This window comes from Schistocerca cancellata, chromosome 1 (genome assembly GCF_023864275.1).
Source record: "Schistocerca cancellata isolate TAMUIC-IGC-003103 chromosome 1, iqSchCanc2.1, whole genome shotgun sequence".
Lineage (NCBI taxonomy): Eukaryota > Metazoa > Arthropoda > Insecta > Orthoptera > Acrididae > Schistocerca > Schistocerca cancellata.
The window spans coordinates 678903655-678930182 of record NC_064626.1 but is presented as its reverse complement, the minus strand read 5'-3'; positions in this window follow the sequence as shown (position 1 = coordinate 678930182).

The window sequence follows — 26528 nt, the reverse complement described above, 5'->3', positions numbered from 1 at the left end:
AAATAGTGAAGGTAGCAGAGGATCAAGTAAGTAAAAAGACGAGGGCTAATAGAAATCCTCGGGTAACAGAAGAGATATTGCATTTAAGTGATGAAAGGAGAAAATATAAAAATGCAGTTAATGAAGCAGGCAAAAAGGAATACAAACGTCTTAAAAAATGAGATCGACAGGAAGTGCAAAATGGCCAAGCAGGGATGGCTAGAGGACAAATGTAAGGATGTAGAGGCACATTTCACTAGGAATAAAATAGATACTGCCTACAGGAAAATTAAAGAGACCTTTGGAGAAAGGAGAACCACTTGTATGAATATCAAGAGCTCAGATGGAAACCCAGTTCTAAGCAAAGAAGGGAAAGCCGAAAGGTGGAAGGAGTATATAGAGGGTCTATACAAGGGCGATGTTCTTGAGGACAATATTATAGAAATGGAAGAGAATGTAGACGAAGATGAAATAGGAGATATGATACAGCGTAAGAGTTTGACAAAGCACTGAAAGACCAAAGTCGAAACAAGGCCCCGGGAGTAGACAACATTCCATTAGAACTACTGACAGCCTTGGGAGAGCCGGGCCTAGCAAAACTCTACCATCTGTTGAGCAAGATGTATGAGACAGGCGAAATACCCTCAGACTTTAAGAAGAATATAATAATTCCAATGCCTAAGAAAGGAGGTGTTGACAGATGTGGAAATTACTGAATTATCGGTTTAATAAGCCATGGTTGCAATATACTAACACGTATTCTTTACAGCGAATGGAAAAACTGGTAGAAGCCGACATCGGGGAAGATCAGTTTGGATTCCGTAGAAATGTTGGAATAAGTGAGACAATACTGACCCTACGACTTACCTTAGAAGAAAGATTAAGAAAAGGTAAACCTACGTTTCTAGCATTTGTAGACTTAGAGAAAGCTTTTGACAATGTTGACTGGAATACTCTCTTTCAAATTCTGAAGGGGTCAGGGGTAAAGTACAAGGAGCGAAAGGCTATCTACAATTTGTATAGAAACCAGATGGCAGTTATAAGACTCGAGGGGCATGAAAGGGAAGCAGTGGTTGGGAAGGGTGTGAGACAGGCTTGTACCCTATCCCTGATGTTATTCAATCTATATATTGAGCAAGCAGTGCAGGAAACAAAAGAAAAATTCGGAGTAGGTATTAAAATCCATGGAGAAGAAGTAAAAACTTTGAGGTTCGCCAATGACATTGTAATTCTGTCAGAGACAGCAAAGGACTTGGAAGAGCAATTGAACGGAATGGACAGTGTCTTGAAAGGAGGATATAAGATGAACATCAACAAAACGAAGGTAATGAAATGTAGTCGAATTAAGGCAGGTGATGCTGAGGGGATTAGATTAGAAATGAGACACTTAAAGTGCCGAGCAGTTCTAGGCGCTTTTGTTCGGAACCGCGCGTCTGCTACGGTCGCAGGTTCGAATCCTGCCTCGGGCATGTATTTGTGTGATATCCTTAGGTTAGCTAGGTTTAAGTAATTCTAAGTTCTAGGGGACTGATGACCTCAGATGTTAAGTCCCGATAAACCTATAGCTGTAGGAATGGATACGTTAGTTATTTTCAAGACACTGAGTGTAGATTTTCTTTATGGTTACATGGTGAAGAATTTTTGCACCAACATATGTTAAAATATGTTACACAGACAGTGGTAGCCTAATATTCCATGTAATGGCAGAATATATTTATAAATTTTTGAAAACGAGTGTACAAGTGGTACACCACTTTGGCTTACTATCATAATAACATTTGTAACATCCAACATTTCAATAAAGAGAAAGTGGGTTGAATAATAAATAAATTGTCGGGAGAGATTCTTACAGAATTCATAGGGTTGAGAGCAAATGCATGCGCTCTTGAAACTGAGGCACAATGTGTTAAGTTTAGTGTGAAGGTTGTGAAAAGCTCATTAGTAGAAGGAATTAGCATTGATAAGTATTGGGAATGTTTGTTAAATGATACTGAATAATCGACTGTGCAGTACATAATTCAATCCAAGCAGCATTTTGTTTCTATTCTTAGACATCATAAACATGCTTTATCTGCACAAGATGATAAGCATTTAATATTTTTTTCCTCTTAAGGTAAATAAAGTGGCTTGGGGTCTCTATCAGATGAAAAATGACGATGGCAGTGAATAATCGAAATACCTGTTAGCACTGTCAATAATATACCTTCCTGCAAGAAATCTGAAAATGTGAACAACTGGATAATGTAAACTATAGATATAAGTTCTAGCTTCAGATTAAACTAATGTACTCATTATATTGATAGAAATTTAGAGATTTGTTGCAATTGCTCATATAGTGAAAAAATAATGTATGTAAATGGCAATGTATGTAAAAACATATTGCAGGACCAAAATGTTAATAAATTATATGTCTAAAGCATTTTTCGTCTTTTCTTCCCATACCCTCTGTAGTTTGTGCTTCATGCAATATAACGTTAGTGAATTGACAGACATCATCTCTCTGTCTCTCTCTTTGCCACTTTCTCTTAGCACAGCCCAGTGGGACGTGTCTTATCAGACAGCTGAGATCACCTGCACTGGTCTCTATCATAGCAAGTGGGCCTCCACTGATGCCCATAACGTAATATGCACATGAGTGTGTGTGTTTTACCAATAACAAAGCTTCAGAGCTCAACTACTCATACTTTTACTAATGATGGTGCAAAAAGTTGAGAGCACAGTGAAGTGAACATTAGCTATTTTTTGAATGTTGTGAACACCATACAGCTGATAGGGAGAGAAATGTGGAACTTAACGTGTTCTGTAACTTATAGAAATATTTTGTAGGCACACACATATGTTAATGAGGAGCCCCAGAGGTAGGAGATCAAATTTAAAGATGAGCCAGTATAGAGGACAAGCTGTTACAGTATCTCTGGGCACTTTGCTATATTTTTAGGGCAATTTGTTACAGTTTTCAGGGAAATTTTGGTTACCCAATATGAATTTTTTGTTGGGAAACCGATCTCTTTCTTTAAATGATTTCTTGTTTGAAATTGTTTTGTGTTCAGTTTTTCTAAATGGTGACTCATTCCATTTTCTTTGTCTTAAGGTGACTCATTCCATAGTTCTATCATCTTGGCTTTTTAAATTTCCTGACAATTTTTAAATTTTTCATCACTGACATACTGCATCTTTTTAAAGTTCCCGTCATCTGCCATCTTGATAACATCATATGTGTAGTTCACAGCCCTGCTTCCCTGGTTGCCAATCCAGATTTGAGGATTTTTCCTGTTTATGAAACATCCTGTTTGGCTCGAATATCCATTGTATATCTTCTAGCCACTTAGTAAAAGGTATAGTCATTATGATCAGCTTTAGTAATGCATCTTTGTACTCCATTTACAGTTTACAGAAATATTTGTGGAATCTTTGCCTTACAAGAGACCACTTTAGGGTGCGAAGGAATGGCCAGGATAGTTTAACATGACTGTATTAATAGGAAGAAGCTGAGGTAGTCAGAATATGATAGTGATAATACGAACGAGTCATAGCTACTGGCCTCACATAGTTATTGTTACAGGCAAGCAAAAGGAAACTAATAATGTTATTGAGAGTTGTAACACTTTATTATGACATTCATTTGTTATTTGTGCCTTTCCAATATGTCAATAACCGATTAGATCTGATAAAAACCTTAAAATCATCCAAACAGAGATAGGATTTCTGGAGGAGCTTATGGGCGCTCAATGGCGAGATTATCAGTGAGATGGGATTTATACTGGAAGCTTCCCTACATTTCTGTTCTCATTGCTTTTTATTACCTGTATTACAAACTAGTTTCTATGACTTTGAAAAAGATTACACTTGGAAGAGTTGCTAAACAGTTCATTCGAATTATTCAGCTGATACACTGAAAAGCTTCAAGTTATGAAGTGATTCAGGATACGTGAACATTTGGAAGAGTGCACTGATAAATTTTTACATAATTCGAGGAGATGGCGATTTGTGGCCTATATAAGTTATTGAAAAATCATGGTTTACACACAGCTGTATTGTCACTTTATTAAACAACCACTTTCGTCAGAAACAGACTGTCCTCAAGTACAATGTGACATCATAATTACATACATGACAAATCGTAGCTGTTAACAAACATCAAGCCATGAACCAACGTGTTAATGTTGGAGCACATACAGTGTCAGTAGATCTATGGTGAAGTATGTGGCAATTTTTATGTACATATTGTCTAGTATTTACAAATCTCTGCAAACGGGAGCCATAGTCCCATATTTTTTCGAGGATACTGGCAATGATATTACAACAAACAAAATTAAATATTTCAATGAGCACCATACTTTGAAAGATTTTTTCTGTTGAAAATAAGAGGTTCCCAGTTTCTATGACAGTGTGAATAGAGTTCTGTTTACAATATCAACATTCCAGGTGCTCTCTTAACGAATTTCTTTATGCCATTGCTGATTTCACAAGTCAACGTAAGTCTATGTTTTATAACTGTTACTTGTGTACAGTTTTAATGTGCTTGGTACAAAGTGATAGAAAATAGACATACACTGGTGTTGGACCAAAGGCACCCATACCCAAAGTAGTGGGATAAATCCAATCCTGAGCCATTTTGATTGTGAGTCTTGCATACATTCAGGGGCAAGCATACATTCAGGGCAAATTATACCCTCACCTTAATCAAATGTTCTGCTAACTGATTTATGACACTCTGAGGGTTGATTTATGACCCCCTGTGGGTAATCTGTCCTTCTGAGAAACCCCATACCTCCCCCTCCTAAACCCTCTGGGAAATCCCCAGCCCCCTAGCCTTCACTGATGAGTATAATTTTGAAAACGAGTTAATTGACAAATTAATTAAATTGGTGAATTTACTACCTCCTCCTCATCCGGGTAATCTCTCAGCTCTCTGCTCCATGCTCCACTTCGCTGTTCCCCTCCCCCCTTCATACAAATCGGAAATTGGCGGGAAAAGACTCAGTCTGTATGAGAGAGGAAGGATCATAGGACATAAAATGCAAATCGATGTAAATAATATTTTCTTGAATTTAGTTTGCATATTCTTTATTTAATCAGTTTGTGGGAGGCAGGAGTCCTACCCCCTTCACCACTTTCCATGATGTAGTAACTGTAAGTACTCAGGACTGGAATGAAGAGTAATATATAAGCCATCATTTTGGGTTGCCAGCGTGTGTGTCTGTCGTCCGCATGCAATGAGGCACTGGGCAGAGTGCCAAGCATGCATCTACACATCACGGTAGCCACTTGAGAGAGAACATAGGTGTTTTCCGGGATACTGAATATCAAAGGACGCCGACTTCCGATCTGCAGGCAGTGGTATTTTTTATTGTGATCTGTAATTAGGGCGTTGGGTGGTTCTCGACCTCTATGATGTGCAGATGCGTGCTTGGGACTCTGCAGGTGCCTTGTCGCACCTGGACGACAAATACACATGCAGGCAACCCAAAATGGTGACTAATATACACCACACTTCATTCCATTCTAGGAGAGGTGGAGCAATTGCAAGGTGAGAAATGGTGCCAATTAGTCCAGTTGCACTACCCTATTAAATTTATTGTTTAACAAATTATAGGAGTCTAATCGACCACTTGAAACACTAATTACCGTTTTGCTATGATTCCTCTTCATAAATAAATCATATTTTCAGCCTTTGAGAATCGCATGCAAAAATTTTACAATTCAAATAATTCAATCTCCGCCACAAATAGATTGTAGCATTACGTTTATCCAAGGTCTTGTATGTACAGACGTTTGAGAACACAAGCACTCTTCTCCACCACAACTTTTCCACCCTACACTAAACATGGCTAGCGAAAAAAACCTTCCGATCGCACACACTCGGTATCGTGATGCGCATGCCATCAACTGACACCCAGGAAACCGTGACTGCGCTAGCTGGGACAGAACTAGAGACCGACAACCACGTCAGCCATGCCGGAAGTTGAGCACACATCTCGAGGTTTCCACAAGCCGGCGTACCAGATGCTCAGACGCCAGAGAGCCTGTCGCTGGTACCGCCAAGCAGTCAACGGTTCAGTTTACATGGGGGGGGGGGGGGGGGGGGGGAATAATCGTCCAAAGCGAACACTCGCCATATCGAATCTTCTAACGAAGCACGCACGTTCGTTCTGTCGCCGTTCAACCAGGATACCGGTTGCTTCGCTATTGAGCCACCCAGAGGCTAGCAGGACTTGTTCCCACGGATGTGGGCATGAGCCGACAAGTCGGAACATTCTCTGTACCCACCTGTTGCATGAGGCTAAGCCGTACCTTCCGAGTGGCCGAAACCTCCTGCAGGCCGCGGCACACTGCGAGACAAGCTGGTGTGGTCTGGATGTATAGTTCTGACCGCAATTCCTGCCGCAACATAGACTTCCCATTTTAAAAAATCCATTATACCCGATCCAGAAAAGGGAAGCTGTTGTCAATACACCTCGAATTTATCACGCGAAATGTAGATTCCTCCCTTTTATGCGAGTTGTTTTCGAAGACAAAAGAAATTAATGTATACGCGTGTTTTCATATCACTAAAGTATCGTTACTTGTTGTGAAAATCCTGTGTAACAGTACGGCATAGGCTAGATTTTCCTCTAAGTGTTCTCTCACACGGTAAAACAAAAGTGTGTTCTTATCAGCTTAATATCTGTTATATCCTAAATCACAGGACTAGGCTCATTATTTTGACATATGATGGAGAGCTAAGAACATGTTCTGCCTTTCTCACATTCAAACTGTCCAGGCTTTATAGTCACTTCCTCTGATACCAAAATGAGTGGTAACCGTCGTCAGATAGTTGAGGATATCAAATGCTAATCACGCTCTGTCTATCAGTTGCCTTGTCAAGACGGAGGAAGTAAGTCACCCAGAATGCCGGTATACTGCACCTGTCCTAATCCTGCCAAGCCCTGACAGTCCATGGGAGCCATAGGATGTTTCATATAGTCAAGAAAAGGGGGTCGCTACGCTTTCAGATACCCAATTTCGGCTACTTTTCAAGTTAACCTTAACACATACTTCACCTACCCATAACACATGCACAGAAATCATTACAAATAGGAAATGTCTTAGGATTTTGGCATGTTAATGAATAATACAAACAATTACTTTCCTCCAAAATCTTTACTAACTTTTGCGTATGCATTTACACACAAAAAACATCCCTTTCTGTATGTTTGTTGGGTGTAGTTTTAATAGCATCTGGTTTAAATTTTAACTTATACTTTAAATCCACATCTGAATAAAACATTTTTTTCTCCACTCCGTGATCAGACAGTTACAAAGAATGTATGTTCCCGAATTGTAATACATATCTATTTTTTCCTGCAAACTATTATCTTTATGGTTTTCACAGTTAGCTCTGTTCCTTTTAGCAGTTCTTCTAGACTAGAGGATTTGCGGATTTTCATTTTATCTCTTATTTCGTCCATGAAACTGTTGTTAAATCACTCCAAATCTTGCTGTTTGTATGTCAACAGCTCCTACTCATCTTTGCGGAATTTCTGTGTAAAACTTAAAGTTGACAACTATCGCGAACGATTCTCCATTAAATGTGGATATTCCATTCCAGTTTTAAACACTGCAAATGGCTGTTCTGATGCTAAGTGCATGATACACAGTTCGGCGCATTTAGGTATAATATAAGAATTTTTTTAAACCAGTCTAACTGGAAGTGGAGGTTTATAACAAAAATTTTCGTCTATCCTTTAATGTAGTAAACATTCTCGATTCAATTGATTTTCGCCAACACTCCAACACGTGACAAATTTGCAGTGCCCTTTACTCTAAATGCAGATATTTTATATTCTCCAGTCACAGTCAGATTTCTCCATACAATGTGTTTAAAGCCACATGTGAACCTTGCTTGTACTTCTACAATAGCTACTTCTTTTGCCAATTTTAGTTTAAATTCTTCCTTTGTGGCGGTTGTATTCGCCATATACTCAAGTCGTCGGTTCTTGACTTCGACGTCCTCCAATTCCAGTTTTCTTTATACATTTAATACGCTAACTGCACTTACGAGAGTGATTTTCTTAATAGGGAATGGTTGAAGTCTGCCTGATACATTGATTCCTCTCTGTAACAGTTATTGAATGACGTTGCCTATGGGAACCAAACCCAATACGATAATATCTATATTTGATGGTATTGTGGAGAACAATGTCCTAGATTGTGAAAAATATGTTTCTCCTGTTCTAATATAACACTTCTATATAACACTTACATCGTCTTTTTTGGAATGAGTGTTAAGAATCTCCACATAGTTTACAGGTAGACAATTAAAGCTGTAGAACATAACTTAAAAGTTCTTCTCAGCCATGAGAGTCTGTTAGACTTCACTGTACACCAGTCAATTTACGGGTGTTGTTATTACCCCAGTAGACAAGCTGCGGAATGTTGTTAAACACCATACAGCAGTTGTTCTGTAAGTTATTTGTTAGCTGTCACGACATGAATGTGATTGGCTCAGAGCACAGTGGAGCACGTTGTAAATAATGTTTGTTAGAGTCTAATACACTTAAACAGTATTGCACATGGTTGAAGACACGATGCAGTCTGTGGTTGTATTATGTAGCTTCCAACCTGGTAGTGCCATGCTCCTTAGCCAAAGAAGACGTGAAAGTTTCTCTTAGTCACGTGCATGAACACTTTAAAATCTATAAGGTGGTTATCGATAACTTTACTCCTGGACTTGTGATTTGACGTATACGTTTGTTATATATCTTTGCTCTTCAATTTAAGCTCACTCGCGTTAAACAGTCTATTCTAGCTGTTTTATCGTTGTCACAATCACATTAGTGCTTCCCTGCCGTTTCCCTTCGATGCAGAAGTCGTGGTCTGATATTAGGTAGCCGCACATCTGGATTTTGTTAAAAATTGCGGCAAAGGGAGACTCACCCTTGTGAGTACCACCCTATCCTACGCCGCACAATCCGGCTATCAGACTCGGATACAGCACTATACTAGTCCGTTCAGCTACTGTGCTACACCATCCTGCTGCCAAACCGAACCTGGGTACTGCACTGACTCTACTGTCTGAATGTTGCGCTGTACCACCCCACCTGAAACCAGTTCTATGTACAGCGCTATACTCAACCGCGCGAATGCTGCGTTATACCCCCCCGTCCAAATCTACGTTCAGGCACAGCCCCAAACTACACTGTGTGGATATTGCACCGTACTATCCTATCCAAAACCCTTCCAATTCAGCACTGTACTATATGTTCCGCCTAATTCGTTGTCCTATCCCCTACATGTGGGTGGTACCCGCGAGGAACAGTCACCCTCCCTCCCACGGACACCTTGCACATACAAATAGCGCAGTTGGGCCCAGAGTTTACAATGGTAATCAAGTACAACCAGATTTACAATGTGAGCGGAAGTGCTGCCATCCTGGATCTTTAGAGTATAAAAGAAGGCCGGAGAGCAGCAACTGATCAGTCTTCCATGGTAGCTGTAAGTGTGAACAAAGATTCCTCCAAAGGTCTTAACACCCATCAGCTATCAGGGAGGAAGACACTACGTACGAAGACGTGTTCCAAAAACCCAAGATATCCTAAGACAATTTTATAATTCAAATCTATTTCAAATGGTGTTAGACTATCTGTGAATGTCTAGATCAATGTATGTCGTGGCATTTGACAGAACAAGAACGTTAATATAATGACTTTTCTGAGATTTTTTTTTTGCTTTGGCGTGTTATGAAGAATAGCATCAAGAAAAGGAGAGTGACATTAAGTCACAATTTACTGCATACCTTCAGCCAAAAGCGTCATGAAGATAAAAATCTAAGAAAGAAAATCTGGAAAAATACTAAAAAGCTCCCATCCTTACCTTAGTTTCATTTTATGAATAACATCTTCTGTTTTCAATCCACATCATTTCAAATACACACTTGAGCTTTCGACTTGGTCTCCACCCCTCGTCGTCAGGAGTAAAAAACCACTGACCGCCAGGACTGGCAAGTTTTCCGCTTAAAAAGGCGTAATAGCAGCGTCTGGAACCTTTCAGAGATGACCGCAGTGACATACGCGCGGGAAGGCGAGCTAGGCAGCTCACAGCAGCTCTAACCCGCCACGGGACTGATTGATGTCAAATGGCACGAGGAGATGGTGCAACGTTTGAAACTGTGCCCCCGCCTCCCTGAGACCTTTCGCTGGATATGCGAAGACCGACCCCATGCCCTGTTAAGTGTGTACCCCTGGTCGCGACTGATATTTCTGCAGTTTATTCTGATGTCGGCTGCTTCGTTTATAACGGAGTCCCAAGATGATGTCCCATGAACGAAGACTCACATCTATTCAAATTGTGTTTTCTGACTGTTTTCTAGACAATTTTTAGCCGCAGCCGACGTCTCAAGATCCCGTTGTTTAATCCGTCGCTTGTGCTAAGCAAATGTTCATGGTATGGTTTATAAAGATGCTCTCGCATTCGCAGAGGACACCATACGCACCAGTCACTCTGTGAGAAACATTGTCTTCAGTGGGGCGAACATACGTCGTATCTTGACGCATTGGCATCCGTTGATACTTTTCCAAGACGAGGTAAGATTCGAAAGTTGCCTGTTTTCATAAAAACGTGTTTTGCGACAATAACTTAAGTTGATATAAGTACGCCAGAATTACTGCATCTCAAAATATTGATAGTTTTCTACTGAGTATTTGTAAGGAAGATTAGTTTGGTAGATAATATCACATATACTTTTAGTAATATACGCATGGTGTATATAATTAAGTAATATATAAATAGGTCATCCTTTTTTGTTGTTAATATGAATACGGGTGTCACCTTATTGATTCCATGATCTGAAATTACATACTCACACTACTAAATCCATGGTATCCAACGAGTTACGAAATAAACCTAGAAAATATTTGCAAAATAATTTATTTACAGTCCCATAATGTTCGGCTGTATGGAGTATGGAGTGTAGCCATGTATGGAAGTGAAACGTGGACGATAAATAGTTTGGACAAGAAGAGAATAGAAGCTTTCGAAATGTGGTGCTACAGCAGAGTGCAGAAGATTAGATGGATAGATCACATAACTAATGAGGAGGTATTGAGTAGAATTGGGGAGAAGAGGAGTTTGTGGCACAACTTGACAAGAAGAAGGGGCTGGTTGGTAGGACATGTTCTGAGGCGTCAAGGGATCACGAATTTAGCATTGGAGGGCAGCGTGGAGGGTAAAAATCGTAGAGGGAGACCAAGAAATGAATACACTAAGCAGATTCAGAAGGATGTAGGCTGCAGTAGGTACTAGGAGATGAAGAAGCTTGCACAGGATAGATTAGCAAGGAGAGCTGCATCAAACCAGTCTCAGGCCTGAAGACCACAACAACAACAATGTTCGGCTGAATTTGAAAACCAAAAACCTGAAACAGGAAAAAAGTCAAGGTAATTGAGAAAATCCTGCTGAATATGAAAAAAAAACATAAGAATTAGTTCGCCTTTAAAACTTCACATTTGTTCATGTAATTGGTTCTATTGCATTACTTTCATTATTTATACTGTTTTCCGTCCAACAAAGTGTGTGTGTGGGGGGGGGGGGAGGGGGGGAGAGCTGTTGGGTAAAATGTAGCCCAGGGAAAACTGGCGCCTAGGCATCTGTGATGCATCACAGGCCATAGATGACAGGGATGAACTACGGCTGTGGTGATGTGTACAGTCAAATAGATGTGCAACTGCTGATCAACTTACCACTCTGAATAGTCAAGGACCTCGACGACCGTTCAGCGAACGTTGCTGCAGTAGGCGCCTGGTTCATGCGTCTAAGCTGACTGCTGTTCATTGGCAACGAAAGCTAAAATTTGCTCGCCAGTACAGGAACGGGACGTCTACTGAGTGTCGACAGGTTTTACACTTCATCAGACAGATGGCCATTGGTGTGTACGGCCCTGCATCAAACGTCAGATGTGTCCAGGCCAGAGGAGGGAGAGTTATGGTCTGGGGAATGGTCTTGCGGGATTTCATGGGTGATTTCGTTATTCTCGAAGGCACAGTGGATCAACACAATTATGCACCTACCCTTGGGAATCATGTCCACCCATATGTGCAGTTCGTTTTCCTCTCGGCTGGACAAAGCAACGTGTCCCACAACTCTCAGAACACTTGAGTGGTTTGATGAGCAACAGGATGAGTTTACTCTACTCCCCTGCCCACCAACCTCCCCTGATTTAAACCCAGTCGAGAATCTGTGGGTCCATCTCGATCGGGCGGTTCGCGTCGTGGACGTTCAGCCGAGAAAATTAGCACAGCTGGCCACGGTACTGCAGTCTGCGTGGCTTCAACTCTCTGTCGGTACGTTCCATAACGTCACTGACTTTCTTCCTGTTCGTCTCGCAATGGTACACGGTACAAAAGGTTGTTACTCAGGATTTTGGCAGGTGATTGGACAGTGGAGAGCTCAGAACTGGTAGGTCTGTGACTGCAAGTAGCGCTGTGTTGCACACATAGACTTTGAGTAGGTCTCAGTCATGAAGAGCACACTTTTTCGACTTCGATATTTCACACATTGTCCCCTCTATCTTGAAGCTCCGAAATAATAATAATAATAATAATAATAATAATAATAATAATAATAATTATTATTATTATTATTATTTTGACTCATGTGTTTGGGACTAAGCATAGATGTACGCATCTACAATATAGCATGCCTGTGTTCCTCCGAGTGTACTAAAATAACTTTGTCGTGTAAATCTGAATGCAGAATCTGCAAGCTGTCACGAGTTTCATTTTTTCGCAGAGAAATGGTGAATTCGTCATTCCGTCATGCGTCAAGGGGCTTGGGCGTCCTTACGGAACTGGCGACAGATTACAAGCACATATACTAGTACCATGATTACGTGTTGGGAATCGGCGAGGGAATTCGTGCGCCAGGGTGTTAGACAAGATCCTTTCCGCAGCTCCGTGAGGTCAGAACGAGGAAGCATCACACTGAAGGCATTATTTCGGCACGGTTCTGTAAAGGTTCGTATCCTTCTTGACTGCAGATCGGCGCCGCACCAAGAAATCTGCATTTTTGTGAACAGAGTGATAACTAAGAAAACTCAAGATACATAGTGATTGCTAAAGCTGCAGCATTTCTCGATGCTGTTGGCAGTGTTAAATTAGCATTTACGTATGGCCGCAGACAATTGATTGCTATAAACCCGAGAGAATCCTGTAATAAATGAGTATGTAGCCCCATTCCAGGAAGGGACAGTTGCTGAAATCCATCACACAACTGTTCCTCCCATAACTTTCCTCTAACTTGCATTTTAGTTTCCAATGATAGTCAGGTTTCCCTTCCGCTCTCATTTTGTTTCAGAATATTCTCTCTGCTTCACCATCATCAGCTGTCTGACAACCACTGCTGCTTCTGAACGTTTCCTACATTTCTTCCCATCTTCCACAGGGTCATCGCACTGCGATTGTCTTGACTCTCGCAATATACCTCTGTATTCCTTAAATCCGAGCTAAACACACAACATTAATTTCTCAATTGGCGATTCAGGTTCGATACATAGCTTCGAGAATAATTCAAAGGCGCTTCAAATTTTTGTCTTAACTATTTTATTTCTCACTTTTAGAAAATCCTTTCACTAAACATTTAATCGTTTTTTAATTTACTTGTTTTCAAGTTTTATCTTAATTACCCTGACTAATTAAGATTTTTTTTTTTTTTTTTTTTTTTGCAAAATTAAACCTCATGCTGGTCAATTTGATACCCTATTTCTCAATTTCAGAAAACAGAATTTTATTCATATTAAAGAAAACTTCCATTACAGATGGTTGTACATCAGTAAATATAATAAAGGAAATGTTGTAAGCTATAGTCTTAATTACTGTTTTGTTAATCTCACGAGCAGGTGGGCAGAAGAAATAGCAGTTTGAGTATAAAAGTAGAAAATCACCATTCCCATAAATAAAATGCTGTGCAAAACTTAAGGACAAAAGTAACGTTCACATTACGTGTCACTGTCAAATAACATAGCTGAATTAAACTTGGACTTTACATACAAAGAATTGCCATAGTGTAGCACAGAAGGTCACTGAAAGAAGTACGCAATGAGTCGAACAGAAATAACTTATTCAGAGACGATGATTAGACTGAAATCACAGCAGTTGATGATGGCCGCTGGACGTTACAGAAGCCTAGACATGGTTCTTAATATGACAAGTGATCAACACGCATAGCAGCCCATGCTCTGTAAAGTGCTCCCATTTTCGCTTCACGGCTGGTAAGGTGCTCTTGTGGTAGGGCGTTCCACTCGATGGGACTGAAGTCGGTGGAATGGGCAGGCCTGTCCATTTGCCGAACGTCATCGTATTTATTGTCTTTGAATGAAATTGTCATTTCTCTTCATTTCATTGCATTCCTTTCACTTTTCATTTATGGTCGAAGTCTGATTGAGTTTACGTGGCAGCGAAACACTATGCGGAAGCTACCTTCGTCGTTAATTTTTGCACAGCAGTATATTTTCCAGTTACTCTGAAGTGAAAAAAATTCTGTAAAATCGAAATTAATGTTTGTAACAGAAGGCAGTGAAAACTATTAGAGTCATTGTCTTTCAGTGCTACTACAACAGTTCAAAATAGGATGAAACAATTGTAGCAAGAATAAAACTAGTTTTTGTCGGTCTCGATTGCACACAAAACTAGATTATTTGAAGGAAAGACCAAAAAAACACCATGGCTTCTTGAAGTTTGAAGTCTGTGACGCAACAATTTTAATCTCTAATGGAGAGAGTAAAGGGAGGCTGAATGATTTGATTAGTTTTTGTAGGTCAAATGGTCTCCTGTGGAAGCGAGTGCATAATCAAAAACTGGTACATAAGAACCAATCGACGGAACATAAGTATTACGGTTGCTAGAAATAATGTTTATTAGTTCACTATTGGATAGTAAGCTACTGGCTAATGGCAGATACATAGACGTTATCAAGCGGTAGTTGCAAAAGGCGAACTTATAGTACTGTACATATGCATTTAGACGAAATGGAAAATTTTAAGGAAAAATAGTTTCAAATCTCAGCTTAATGTTTAAAAACTACTTGAAGCGCGTGTACGGAAGTTATTAAGTAATATGCCATCAAGTTATGGTAAAAGACTTAAACATATGCGGCAAGTAGATATATTAATCGGTGTTACATCAAAAAAACGATTGGAAGTTATTACTAAGTCGATATTAAAGAGACTGTACAGTTCGAATATGAGGAAAAATTGCCGCCTCATGAATTTAAAATGATAATAACTGAAAGAAAACAATATTGAATTAATTCAATTAAACTTAATAGAACTGCATTGTACCATAATTTAAATACACGGTATGTTGTCGATAATAATGTTGACATGTACTTCAAATTTTATAGCCATTTAAAACGCAATGAAGACATTAACAAATTTCCCTTTCTCATTTTAATGACCACAGTAATAAGAGTGCTCATTTTCAGTGTCACGACGTTCAAATTATAATTCGCTATCACAAATTAAAGTATTACTTATGATTCTTATCATACGACTGATGTTGACTACAATAAATACAATTTACCGAAAGGAACGACATCAAAATCGATGTACTTGGTTTTAGTGTCCGTAACACAGTACTATTTTTCTCTATTACACAACTGGAAAAGTGTTCTGTAATTGAGCCACCACATGCCTAAGGTGCGATGAATATTATAACCGTTTTTTTCTCTCTAAAAGTAGGACCTGCGGGGTCAGGGATTTTCACCTGCCTCGAGATGACTGGGTGTTTGTGTTGTCCTCATCATTTCATCATCATTCATGAAAGTGGCGAGGTTGGACTGAGCAAAGGTTGGGAATTTGTACGGGTGCTGATAACCGCGCAGTTGCGCATCACACAAACCAAACATTATCATCATCTAAAAATAGAAAACAATGTCAGAAACTAGATTCATTTTACTTTTCACTATCAAATAGCTTATTCACAACGGCACGAATTCAAGGAGAACATGAATAAATGCTGAAGCGAACGACTTTTACCTGCTGTTATAGACAGGTACTGCAAAGATCGGTCGCGCAACCACATCGTGCTTGGAAACGAAGTGCCTGCTGCAAAACGGCGAGACAATACATTCTGTACCACCCGTTGTGTGGATACGAAAAAACGAATTCTTGGTCATTTAACCCTTAACTGAACGACAGCAAACGGTGGATGTAAGAACACAATAGTCACAAATTATTTTCAGAGTTTGTTTTCCGATAAGCGAAAACTGATAAATGACAATGCTGATATTTATCTGGCCCTTCGAACGTCTAAGAGCTAAAGCTGTCATGTCAAGGCCTCAAAAGAAATGATTTTTTAATCAACGAACTGTAATTAAAGATATTTTATCAGAAAACATTTCGGTCGAGCTAAACAGTATTCACTGACAGACGAGAGTTAAATTTGTAGATTGCTCTAGTGTCTTGATTCGCAGATTATTGTCGTAAGAAAAGATACATTCCTTTTGATTCTACGTTTAATCGATGTGAACTCTCATTCCTAATGTTTTAACTACTGCACATAGGCTGTATAGACTTTTGACCACGACCCTTTTAATGATGTTACGTCACCCGATTGTGATAGCAGTCGCACAGCAGCAAAAGACTTCTGAAGAAGGAGCAGACAAAAATTACAGTAAATTTTCTCGCTATACTAGGTAGATCGGTACACGTGTAACTCCATAGCTCTAATTCTGTACGGATTTATTTTGCTCTTTTTTTGTTTTAATGTTATAACACTGAGTATTTGTAAAGGTTGTTAGATTGAATCGATAACACAAAATTGTGTACTCCTTTCTTTGTAAAAACTTTGATGTCATGGTTTGATTCTATGCAGTGTAGTATATCTGTCATTTAAATTCTTTGTCTCAATTGGAGGGAGACAAAACTTATTGTGTACATTTGGAATTTGGGTGAATAATTTTTTGTAGAAATACTAATATGTACAAATGTTCTGTTTTATTTAAAATGTTTGTTTGCTGTTATGTAAACTGCTGACCTTCACTTAGGGTTCTTAGTTTGTATGTGAATGAAATGAAATGATCGTATGGCATTGTTGGCCGGGAGGCCCCATGCGGGGAAGTAAAAGGTGTAGTGGTTCCCCTCGGGAACGGAACTTAGTAGCGCGCGCAAGTTGTGGTTGGCCTAGGTAGAAAAGGTGGAATTGAGAGTCGGTCGGGGACGAGCTACCAAACTGTTAATCGCTCATGTAAAAGCTGCATATTGTGCTGGTGCCGAGAGAGGCTTTCCGTGCCACTTTCCAATGCCTCGGATGGATGGAGAAAGAACTGGAGCTATTCTGGAATTGATGTCTATCATTGCCACCAAGAAATGACAGAGTCCGTCAATTCTACCTGCAAATCCACCTACCAACATGCAGTTGCCACCACATTGCGTAATCACTGTAATGGAACACTATAATAATGTACAGTGAACGATCAGCTTATCGGATGTGTTAGTGTGCTCAAATATAAGGTAATTTATAACTGAATTTATATACCTACCTTGATTTTTTTCCTTATCATAACACCTCTCAGGTTCCTCTCCGTTTGAACTACAGTGATTACCGAGTGTCCTTACTGAAAGAACATTAAAGCCCAGTGTTTTGCTAATAATGCCTCTTGAACGTAGTAAAAAGAAAGTTAAAGTTAATGTGGCAAGAGTGTGAGTTAAAGTAAATGATGCTTGCTGAAAATAATTTTCCTATTAAAACTGCTTATTAATATGTTGTTGCCAACTTCAAAATTAAAAATTCTTAAGACTGAGGCTTATAAAGTTTTGCTTAGTAAATGATAACATTGCTGCCTGTTGTAAATCGCAGAAGGTGAGTCAGTATCTTACAAATATTTCAATTTTGTGTTTCACTGTAGTAAAAGTGGCAGACTGCAGTTGTGGAAAGTTATATACTCATGCTTGCTAGGCACTTGTTTCTTTTGGGTATTGAAAGTGCATATTAATAGCGTAATAGGACCCACAGGTTATCCTTTATGTTCATGATAATTAACAATTAATAGAAAATCACTATTTATGAAAACAATAATTTCTTTATTCAAAAGACAGTGACAAGTAACCTGTTAGTGAATTACATTAACTTTCATTCTAAATAGAATAGTATTTAGTTGAGAGAGACTTAACCTGTGATCAGTTTATAATTTTGCAGTAAACTACACTTACAATTTTATGTCAGCTAGGAAAATGTGTGAAAAGTAATACTGAACCTGTGTCCAACTTATGTTTCTACAGTGAATTTTAATATTAATGTTATTAAGACCATTCAGTTTGAATAAGCCCTAAAAGTAATAGTGTGATTGTTATCTGTTATATTTATTCAAATAGTCTGTTCTGCTCTCTCAGCTTCCAATCTTACTGTGAACATATGCAGGTGCCAGAGTTCATTGCACTCGCATGTGGCAAGATATAGGTTGTGTTTGTCCATTAAAGTTACTCATAGCTATTTTATTAAACAAGAATGTCATCCTAATTAGGATGGCGACCGTTTTCCTTACTCTTTGAACAGTGTAGATAGGTAAAATATTGTTTGTTCCTGTTTAAGTATTTACGTAATTCTGACTTTCACTTCCAATAAGCTATCTCCGTTAGGTACAACACGGTCAACATAAAATTCCTCTCAGAGGGTAACACTGCTCTGTTGCTTTATAGCATAAGTGCTTTAACAAAATAGTTTTATTTCAGACCTGCCTCCAACTTTAAGGTTATGGTATAGCAGTAGCAGACGGTGGTGTTATACACTAGAGATGGGGGATCCGCTCTTGAACTAATTCATAGAGTTGAATCTTTCAAAGGAGTGAACAATCAGTGATTCAGAAAAAAAGAACGGTAGCTCCAAACGTTTCCCACGACGGCAGAGAGAGAGAGAGAGAGAGAGAGAGAGAGAGAGAGAGACGGAGCATATCAGCAGCGCCTCTGCTGGTCAGAGCACAGTGCACGCCACACAACACAGCCAGCGCCGGCCTCTGCCCTGCTTCTACCTTGGCTGCCTGCATTGTGCAGTGCCCCATTGGATTTTGTGTTTCACATATTCCATGCCGTCTCTGTGCGTCGTCTGCCGCTTGCAGTGTCTGGCGCAGCTTAACTTCGCATCGCACTCTGTCGGCGATCGTTTCAGTCGCACGTCCTGCCCTCAGGGCAGTTGATGCGAGCAACAGGACAGAGAGCCACCTAGCGGATAACATAGGAACTACTTGCAACAACCTGCTCGCAAGGGAACCGGAGCGGGTGAGTCCACCGCTCCCTCCACCCTCGGAACTCGCCCACTCAACGCTCACCCCACCGTCTCGACTCTAGCCAGAGTGTTGAGCAAAGCGACTCAGGTGTCACTCTGGTCTCTGCGGTCTCAGCTCACGCAGTAATACAGCTCGCGGCTCGACCTGCTAGACTCAGCGCCTCTGCATCGGAGTTCGTTCCTACTGGATATTGTTCTTTGTAATAATATCGCTATGTATATTACATTATTATGTTATGTATACATCAATTGTTTTTATTTTATTTTTATTTGTTTAAACTGATTAGATTAGGTTCCTGATGACTCCTCCTACTATAGGATTTTTATTATGGACACTAGAATTTATGCTTTAATTACGAGCGAACCGATAAACGTATCGCAAATGTGATACACCAATATTTTCCTTGTTTTATTCTGCGTAAGGCTATATGCAGCACTTTCGTTTTACAGTCAAATTTATATTTTTTTTTTCTTATTCTGGTACGGATTTTGCGATTTTAGGCGTCTTCAGAAGGAAACGTTCACTTTAAAAATATATGGCTTGTGATGTATTTGTATGAGGTTAATGAAATTTTAATACATTATAGCCCAATATATTGTTAATATAAATCTCAAGTTACAACATTTTCCTATCACCCAAAAAACCACGATAGTGCAAAATAAATCAATAATCAAAAACTTTGTCATATCGTGGAAATTTCAATAAACAATACAAAATTCTTACTCATTATCTGTGTTACTTCAAAATAGGATCAAATAAGATCAAAATACAGGTATAGTACTGGAATAAACCAAGTTTAAAGGGCAATGTGCCTTCCACTTATTTTCTATTGTAAATGAGTGGTGAGTCATGAAAAAGAGCTAATTCATTTCATGGAGTGAACAGTTCTGATCCAATCTCTGAAAAGAACAGTTTTGCCCATCTCTATTATACACGAATCCCTGTCGGTGACTGACGTCTAGATTCATATTACGCAAACAAGTGTACGGTGAGTAAGGGAGAGTATTGTGTGCCAATACCATCCCATTATGTACTGTTCCTCTCGACATTGGAGCGATTTAAAAAAGTTTGTATGCGTGCGTGCTTATTCCTCATACACCTTATTGCCATGAGCCCTACTATGCCAGTTACATGGTGGAGATGGTATAATAGTTCCCTACTGTTTCCCCAAGTTATCTAAATTTCACGGGCAGTAATTCGCGACAGAAATAACACCTTTGTTCACAGCATTGCCTTTAACACTCGTAAGTAACCAGGTAACACCGTCGTATGGTCAGTAACTATTAAGCCTCTAATATAGCTCTCTGAAGTCCTTGGACGTCTGCTTCAGGCGAGCTTAATGAGTACACCAAATACTGGAGCAGTACTTCAAGAACAGATGGAAAACAGAATTTCATAAAATTTTAGCAGATAAAATGCACTGTCCCGAATCCTCTCAACAATTCTTCCATTTACCTTACCTAAACCGAGCTAGGTGGCGCTGTGGTTTGCACACTGGACTCGCATTCGGGAGGACAGCGGTTCAAACCCCTGTCCGGCCATCCTGATTTACGTTTTCCGTAATTTCCTGAAATCGCTTCAGGCAAACGCCGGGATGATTCCTTTGCAGGGGCACGGGCGACTTCCTTCCCAGTCCTTCCCTAATCTGATGGGACCGATGACCTCACTGTTTGGTCCCCTCCCCGAATCCATCAGCCAACCTTTCCTAATAGTGACTCTTTTTACTTCATACAACTTCACGATATTACCTCTTGGTTTTAAAGGAATACACTGAGACCAAAATTCTTCGGACACCAGACGGACTGTGTGCCTTGCGACTTCGCGCTATGTATCTGAACTCCGGACATGATGAAAACGCCTGTTCCTGGAGAGAAAGATTTTAATTTTTAGGTCAAAAATCAACCTTGCTTTTGATCTGTGTCCCTTTAGGCTAATGCTCTTTGTCCAGCAAATTTGTTCCAGCCCGAAGTGTGAGTTCTGAAAGTCTGCAAAGTACGCATGTTGGGAGGCTACAACTTGTTTAAGTTGCTCAGGTTAGCGCAGAGTTTCTTAACCTGTGTTCCACAGAGCCCAAAGATTCCACGGTGACCAGTTAAGAGTAATGCGAAACTTCTTCATGACGTTCAAGAAAGTAATATGAAAATATAATAATAGAAATTAACACCTCTACAAAATGGTGAAAAATGGAATAGCAGGTCATCCTCGCTTTCGCTTACTGTCGGATAGTACGCGACACTGACGACGAGTAAGGCTGTATTTATCAAAGGCCAGACGGAAAACTTAACAATGAGAGCATGGATGACTACAGAAGACGTGGCAGTAGCAGGCTACTCAAACCACGAACCATGCCACTGTGCACCCGGATCCCCAGCCGTCTGCATCACTCTGTCGTTTATCTGAAAAGTGAGCCACATTACGCTTCGTGAACTTTATATGTAAAGAGAACTGTCTGTCTGTTTGTCTGTTACAGGAATTGACACTTTTAGTTGAAGCTTGATAAAATTTGGTACACAGAACAGAGAAAAAGGCGGCCGCAGCACTTCTGACGCCGGTTGTAGTAGCGACAATACTTCCGACACCAATAGTGGTGGGATTTGAGGGTGGTCGGTATAACTAAGTAATCCACTAAGGTTTGTGGCTGTGATGTGAATAGGCTAGTTGAGCGACGGGTCTGGAGTCACGTAGCTGGCAGCTGATGAATCGCAGAAGTGAAACTGACATTGGCTTAAGCATTACATCTGCTAAACTGGCTTGATTGCTGTCGTCAGCAGCCATGTTCGGTCGCTGGCCCTGAGTGTGGAAACTGAGCTCAGCTCGCGAGGAGACCACAGCAAGTGCCATCACCCGATTTGCCAGAAACTTTGCTCAGTAGAAGAAGGGTAGAAGCGAACACGCCGCGCGGAGTGGCCGCACGGTTTGAGGCGCCATGTCGCGGACTGCCGGGCCCCCCCTGCCGGAGTTTCCAGTCCTCCCTCGGGCATGGGTGTGTGTGTTGTTCTTAGCATAAGTTAGTTAGCTTAAGTAGTGTGTAAGTCTAGGGATCAATTACCTGAGCAGTTTGGTCCCTTAGAAATTCACACACATTTGAACATTTAAGCGAACACGTGCGTCGGCTTACACGCAGATACTCGACCGTTTCTAGAGAAAACGAGTCAATGTTTCCGCCGTAATTTACATACTTTTAGCACGTAGTTTTTTTCAACCGAACCCGTGGCACAGTGCTTAGTGTGACGGCTTAACACTTTTGCGACGTGTCTTCGAAACCTGATTACTGTTTATTTCATTTATCTATCCATGCCGATAGAGGATTACTATACAAACGTTTTCCAAAGTATGCTGGGACTACGTTGTCCTTTTGTTCTTCTTGTCGTCTGTCTGGTGACTGAATTAAAAAAAGTGAATGAGGAAATTATTTGAAATTGTTTGCGGTGAGATTCCTGTAGTGTTTCTTGATTCGTATCAGTTGCAAGCTCCAGTTTGCGGAAAAATTATCCGTTAAGCTTAGTTTGCTGCGAAATTATTCCCAAAGCGTGGAATCTCCAGTAGCGTTGCCAATGGTTGTTTCCCGAGTGAGATTCATACAAAGAAATATCTCGGTAGCAACCCTGCCTTCGCACGATACTCGTGTTATTCGGAATTTATATGTTTCCAATGTTTCTACGATCGGTGTCTGGCAAGGGAACGCACCAAATATTCCTGAACAATAAACGTAAGAACAAAATGTAAGAATTAATATGAGAACTGATATATGAATGAAAAGTAAGAATATGTGAATTTAAAATAACATTCACAGATGTATTACACAATGTTTGACACTTTTAGTGAAACCCAATTGTAATCTTACAGTTAATGTAACGTCCTTGTATCCCCTAATTTGGTAAGAAGCATTCATATAGTAATCTTTTACGGGCATGGGTAGATACGCAGAAAAAAATAGAAAAAATAATCGGGTTTCGAACACAGGTTGCAAAATCACTAAACTGCGACGCTAACCATTGTGCAGCAGCTTCAGTTAAAGCTGCCACGTACTAAAGGGCATACAAATTGCGGCGAGAACTTTGTCCGTTCAGAAGCAGTCGAGTATCCACGAAGAAGCCGAGACAAGTGTTCGCTTATTTTGATTCCTCTTCCTCAGCCCAAAGTTCCTGGGAAATCGGGTGATGGCAGTTGCCGTGGTCTCGTCAGTGGTAGCAGGCCGCAGCGGGATAGCGTCGCACCGGCAGCACTCCCAGGTGAGGAACGCAGCATCAGAGCCCAGATCACGTGGCGGGCAGCCCCTGCGGAAGTCGACCGCATCCACACAACACAAGCGAGCAGCATCAGAGCGTGCCCACGCAAAGGAAGCGGCGGCTCGGTAGCTGGCAGGCACAGTTAGGGACCATGAATCCCCAGGCAGGCACCTACAAATCGCTGAAGTCGGCCGCCAGATGGCCCTCCGGCTGGAAGGCACCCGTTGGACAGCTGGGGCATTTGGTATGCACACAGCCAGTAGTTCCGCAACTATAGAGCAGCATTTAGTAGTGGCAGCTAGATAGTTTCTGATAGATGATTGACGTGGAATACTTCTCGTAGCTGGCCGCAGGTGGTGTCAGATACCGCGTGGCTAAAATGGGTGATATTTAACCGGCTCGTTTGAATCCTGCTTTGAGGGGCCACCATTTCCCATAGCAGAGCCGCGGTGCATGGCTCAGTCGTGTGCCGATCACGTCACCACTGCTACAACCTGGCATCCGTCTTTCCGTTGCGTCCGCGGTATTACAGTTCTGGTTCCAGTGTCTGGGCTTGAATGTGGTGTAACCTACGCTACCATATGATCAGGCGGTAGTTCTCGCTGCGTCAGCTCAGGCTTCGTGTAGTTCCTTGCGAAACAACGCCTTGCCGGGTCTTGTCTGTCTTACTTCGGTAATGTTTCTGTTTTCAACCTACAGTGACTTCACCTTGCAATCAGGGCCTCGGTTTCAACCACGTTCGTAAAGAGGTAGTGGGGCAATACTTCATAACATTTCGAAAAAAAAAAACCTTCGTCTGTATCACCCTTTCAAGCAAATTATGTAAAAGAGAATGTGTGTTCGTTGAACCGTCAATTTACTTTCAAAACTTTTCTTAAGAATTTACTTTATTTACTAGCGACTGATCAAGAACATTAACACATTTAATCACACTATGTGAGCTTGGAAGTAGTTGCCAGTGGGTAACTGATTAAATTTTTCAATAAATGGAAAATTATTCCTAAAAGCCCTTTTTTTTTAAAAAAAAAAGATTTACCCAAAATCAGAAAGCACCCTGTAAATATCAAGTTACAATTTATTCAGAGGCAGAAATAACAATTTTGTTTTTTGACAGTATGAGCTTTCAGGCTGAGAACCTTGTTCCTCCCTTTTAACACGGCCGCAGTCACAACCGCTCACAACAACCTCTGAAAGACTACACTGGTGCTAACCTGCAACACACCAGATTACTTTAAACTAAAAATTTTTTCATCTCACACAAACACATAAACTATGCACGCCATAGAAGGGATGTAAATGGTACAAAACACATTAAAAATTACTTGGCACCGGAAGTGCAACTTGTTTTTAAAAGAAAACTCTTACGGTGGAAGGGTGGCAACTTTATATACTAAAAATGCCATTTAAATAAAAAAAACATGAAATGCAGTCTTACATAAAATGTAGAAACATGCTCTACATTACACATATACCGCCTCTCAAGATGATAGGCAAAATAAAAACATATTTAGGAATTCGACCTTTACACTTCAAGAAATAAAATCGTTAACACCGAATCCGACAATCATGACAGTGGCAGCTATTAACGTACGGCAGACCGACAGACACACAAATAGACACTAACTGCGGACGAGAGACAGACGAGCAAGCTGGGGATGAGAGACTGACCAAGAAAACAAGTAGAATTTAACAAGTTAAATGAAACAACATATCACCAATCACTTAACTTCTAATAAACAGCGATGTCTGGCGAAGACGTGGCGCAGCACCCCCAAAACGTTCTCCCGAACCGTCCGCTGCCAGCCGCTTCAACGGACGCAGGAAGGCGCTCCGATCTCCCGTCTCACGGCGTCGCAGCTCGCCCCGGCCAGATCGATGTCGTGGGTTGATTCCTGTTGCTCTCATGTCGGCCGCCAAGCCACTACCCCTCGCTATACGGCGCGGGCCACTGGACTGACGTGGCGACCTCACATACGTCGACGCTCAAGATGGACAAGTCATCTTGTGTCCCGGTGCGCGACCGACCAACCGATCGATCCAACTGACAATGACCATTGCCTGAACAAACTCGAGCAGACTGGCGGCCAAACACATACTAGCACTTCGGACGACAGACAGACACTGACTGCTCCACACTGACCCGGCTGACCAACTCATCAGACTCGCCGAGACAGACAGACTGACCCGTTCCAGAGTTTTTTTTTTCTTTATTGTAATTTCCCCCCCCCCCCCATGAACCATGGACCTTGCCGTAGGTGGGGAGGCTTGTGTGCCTCAGCGACACAGATAGCCGTACCGTAGGTGCAACCACAACGGAGGGGTATCTGTTGAGAGGCCAGACAAACGTGTGGTTCCTGAAGAGGGGCAGCAGCCTTTTCAGTAGTTGCAAGGGCAACAGTCTGGATGATTGACTGATCTGGCCTTGTAACAATAACCAAAACGGCCTTGCTGTGCTGGTACTGCGAACGGCTGAAAGCAAGGGGAAACTACGGCCGTAATTTTTCCCGAGGGCATGCAGCTTTACTGTATGATTAAATGATGATGGCGTCCTCTTGGGTAAAATATTCCGGAGGTAAAATAGTCCCCCATTCGGATCTCCGGGCGGGGACTACTCAAGAGGATGTCGTTATCAGGAGAAAGAAAACTGGCGTTCTACGGATCGGAGCGTGGAATGTCAGATCCCTTAATCGGGCAGGTAGGTTAGAAAATTTAAAAAGGGAAATGGATAGGTTAAAGTTAGATATAGTGGGAATTAGTGAAGTTCGGTGGCAGGAGGAACAAGACTTCTGGTCAGGTGACTACAGGGTTATAAACACAAAGTCAAATAGAGGTAATGCAGGAGTAGGTTTAATAATGAATAGGAAAATAGGAATGCGGGTAAGCTACTACAAACAGCATAGTGAACGCATTATTGTAGCCAAGATAGATACGAAGCCCACACCTACTACAGTAGTACAAGTTTATATGCCAACTACCTCTGCAGATGACGAAGAAATTGAAGAAATGTATGATGAAATAAAAGAAATTATTCAGATAGTGAAGGGAGACAAAAATTTAATAGTCATG